The sequence below is a fragment of the Papaver somniferum genome, chromosome 7 (genome assembly GCF_003573695.1).
Source record: "Papaver somniferum cultivar HN1 chromosome 7, ASM357369v1, whole genome shotgun sequence".
NCBI lineage: Eukaryota > Viridiplantae > Streptophyta > Magnoliopsida > Ranunculales > Papaveraceae > Papaver > Papaver somniferum.
Window position 1 is genome coordinate 115364042 of NC_039364.1, and position 4351 is coordinate 115368392.

General features: G+C 38.4%; 1 pseudogene; it reads right to left on the reverse strand.

Annotated features, from left to right (window-relative positions):
* Positions 1-315: 315 nt before the first annotated feature.
* Positions 316-3960, reverse strand: LOC113298204 (annotated as a pseudogene).
* Between the last annotated feature and the right edge of the window lie 391 nt (positions 3961-4351).

The following is a 4351-nucleotide window of genomic DNA, read 5'->3' on the forward strand; positions in this document are numbered from 1 at the left end:
ACTAATCTGTTCTGAATTCGATGAATTTGGACTTCCGAGTACGAGGCTTTAGATGACAGGACTAGACTGTCCAAAGCCCACTAAAAATGGGACTAAACGTCAATTTCTACGTATTTATATACAGTATATATGCGCAATTCTAATGTAAAAGGCTAAACCTTTTAAGTCCGAAGTTCAGCCCTTAGAGACAATTCCAAGTGAGCCGCTACAAAGGAAGGAAGGAATCGTGTTCTTTGAGTGTCGAAATCACTTACCTTGCACGCAGGACAAGTTTTAAAGTTCATCCTTTATAGACCATCAGTCATCGCCAAAACCTGATGATAAGTCCAGCTAAAAAAATTCATTGTAACCAGAAATGGGTCTGTTCTCTTCTATCAAGAAATAGAGCAATTAGAAAAATTTACACCAGTTAATAAAATCTTGAAACGTGTCTAATTCATAAACGAAAGTCAAATTCTCGGAATTCTATCTCATCAAAACTGTTTCCACGTCAATATCTGCCGAAATTTAGCGTCTTGACTTCTTTTTTGATGACCTTGATGAGGAAGGCTTGGACTGCTCTGCAGCTGGTTTTGTAGAAGTAGTTGTTGCCTGGTTAGATTTTAATTTCGCATTGCTGGTGTTAGTGCTGCTGGATGCTGCATTACTTGTGTCCTGCTTGTCTCTAGACACCGAACCCTGAGAACCTCTAATCTGAGCTCTTTTATCCCTCCTCTTCGGCCTGTAACTAGACCTCTCCCTCTTAGGCAACCATCGCTTTGGATCTGGTGGGGGGCCTGGGTTTTTAAGATCAAACCCTTTAGGATATTTAGGCTTTCGCTTTCTCTTTTTCTTTGATTTTGCTTTGCCCTTTGCATCCTCATCTTCTATAATACGCAAGTCAGCATTATTCTCAACATGCTTAGCACCAGATGTTTTCTTCAAAGAATCCACATCCACTCCTTTAAGCCCCAGCAGCGGCTTTAACTTTTTCTCATAGGTTTCTCCCTTCTCCACATCTGCTCGTGCAGCAGTGGTAACCAATTCAACCAAAGCCTCGACACTTTTGTGGCTCTTGAACAAGTCTTCGTATAAGTGGGCTACCTCTTCTTCTCGCCCATGCTTGAGCTTAAATCTTGCAGCCTCATGCATGATCACGTCAAGCTTGGTATCATCATTCATGGCATTAGACCACCAAGTAATAGCAGAATCCAGAACTGCAGCTGCACCATCAATATCCCCATCTCGTTCTTTCAGGGAGACAAGTGTGGCGACAGTAGCTGGCATGTGTTGTATATCAGGAATCCTGGATAGTGAATCTACAGCTACCTTAGCATGGTTGGCAGCAGCAGCAATTTGAGCACGTGCAAGGAGGGCCACCTTTGAATTTTATGGGAATTGGTTGGCAAACTGGCCAAGGATCTCTTCAGCTTTTACGGCTTTGTTCTCTTCAAGAAACACCGCCGCCTGAAGAAGTGTTGGCATCACACTACCTGTGAACACCTCTGAAAAAGCAGTTACCAGTTCTCGAGCCTGCAGTTTTATCGCAAACAGGCAAAGTGCATGAGTATAGCTTGAATAATAAAGAAGAACCTGTATTAGTGCATCGAGGAGAAAATTTGAAGAAGCAAAGCTAAAGCTATTGTGTAATTTCAAATACTGGAACTTCTCACAATAATGTAGAACGGAAAAAAAAAGGACACCAAAATCAGTTTTCGTCTCTTCTAGGAGAGGAACATAGAAATTTTTCTGAACATTTGATAACCTCATAGGTAGTAGAGGGGAGGGATAGAATGTAGCAGCGCACCTGATCTAACCTTGATGCATGGAGCAGTAGAAGCACACGGTTAGTGTATATTGCCTCTTTCTGTTTCGAGGATAGCTTCAAATCAAGCCCTCGAGCAAGCTGGAAGCCATGTGCTGCATTACCTTTCTCTATCAGCTTATCAAGTTTTCTAAGGCCGTCAGATGCATCTTTTGGACCCTTTAGTGCAATAAGGTTGTTTATTGCCACTGCAAGTGATGAGTCGTCACTTAGGTTTCGGGTTATGATATCCACGTAAGTTTCAATGGCTTCTTTTGGGTGCAAGTAGCTGGAAATAAATTTAATTTGCATTATTAACAGATAAAGTACTACTTCATTAAATAAAATTCTCCAATACAATCATGTCTTTACCTGCCGAACATATGCCAACTTCACGGCTATAGGAGCAAGTTCCATCTCTATCTCATCATCAACCCAATTGTCCTCCATTAGTGTTTCTTGGCCAATTCTGTCAAAATAAGGGATTTGATTCCATTGAGTTCCTCATTAAAGTAAAGATGGAATGCTAATGTAAGTGATATAGTACAACAAGGGAAACATATAGAACAAACAAACTAATAGTTATCTACGTGCACCTTCTGGCTGAGAGCAATTGTTGTTCCGCTTCCACATATTTTTGCCTCTCAATCAAAGAACAAGCATTATTATATGCAAGTTCAAAGCTGCTGTTTGGTTTAACTTTGAGTGCATTCAATGTCCCTTGAACTTCAAAAGCTCTTCCAGGAGATACTAAACCAGCCACAATATTGATTTCTAAGGAGTCTATCTTCATATTTTGAAGCTTCTGATAGAGATCCATACAAGGCTCCATCTTCCCCAGACGATAAAGAATCTGAGTTTCTAATTGCATTGTCGCGGAGGTCCTCTCCAGGCTTGATAGGGAATCCATAGCTTCATCCAGCTTGTTTTGTCTGTATAAACAATATGCCTGCATGACAAAAACATGGCATTACATCAGATAGATATTCATAGTTTGGGCACATTATGATACCCAAATCATTACTCACAGTGCCAAATAAAGCTATAGAATCAATCACACTGTTTGAGGTTACACTGAAGATTACGGAGTCCTTTCTGAATAAGAAAATAGAAAGGACAAAAAAAAGAAAAGGGTCATAGAGAGTGAAACAAAAAAGTGAAATACACAGTAAGCAATTCAGTCACCCCCATAATTCACCCTATGGACGTATAAACAAAAAGAAAGTTCCACAGAGTAACAAATAAAAATTATGTATCCCCTCTCTCAGTGAAGAGAGATCGTGGAAACAACATAGTTACTCCCTTTGACAACCATTTACCACATGTAAAAGAGTTTTGCTAACTTCAACAGACAACAGCGAAATAAGAATGTCTCACTCAATCTATAAACGACCAGCACAAATTCCTCAAAGAAAGTAATCTTCATTCTTTTAACAAAAAAACAACCATGGACATGTGCGTGTATGTGTGCATCTTAGACACATTCTTATTGCCTTAAAGTTTAAACACATGGAATGGCATTTCAAACATGGTATATGTTTAAGTAGAGGAAACTTTGCAACAAGAAAACTTGCAATGCAGACCATGCGCACTTCTCCATATATATGAGTGACAACAGAACCAAATTGTGCCTAATTTTCATAAATCATTATCTTAGAAATTATAACTTCGGTAAATCAAATTTAGACATTAGGATATTTTTATGCTAGGAGTTGATCAACTCAATAACTTTTATGTACATCTCAATGTTAACAAGTATAAGCTACTCAAATAAAAGTTAAATCAGTAAACCAAAATACATACCTTATAAAAGCCAAAATCGACCGTAACATTTTTTGAAGATTGTATAGTTGACAATGCAAGGTCTATATTATCAGCTTTAATCAAAGCTACAATCTTACAGTTTAAAGCATCTTCGTCACCAGCTGCAATTGTAAGAACTACACAAACAAAACAAAAAATCCAACTATCAAAAAAAAAAAAAAAAACATCAGATTGGGGAAAAAGATAACCTTGATCTGCAATTTTGACAGCTTTTTCGAATTCTGAATTATGAACATGACGATTGAGATTAGTAAAGAGATCTTCAATTGCGACAGTTGGTTGTTGTGGTGAAGATTTAGGTTTCTCTTTTGCCTTGGGAGCCATGGATTTTGTTTTTTCTCCTGTGACTGAGTTTTGTCTGAGGAGGCGTTACTTGCTCAGTCTTAATTTATTCTATAATAAAAAGTCAAGTATAGTCTTGACTCTGCTTGACCATATAACTAGTGGTTTGGGACCTTTGGGTTTATAGTACTCCATTTGTTAGGACAGTTCCAATAGGAATAGGCATTATTTGTTGGCCTTGTGGAAGCTCCAATAGGAATCCTCAAATAAACAAATCTGATGGGAAATATCATAAGGGGTATCTACCTAAATGTAATTACTGGTCAAGTAGTTTGACCGTTCTCATGCTCCTACCGCTGCAGACGGTTTGAACTCCGTAATTGTCAAAAATCATTCCAGTTTAAGATTTAAGGAGTTTGGAAATAGTTTAGGGACTACTAGTCTAGCGTATCAAAAAAAAAA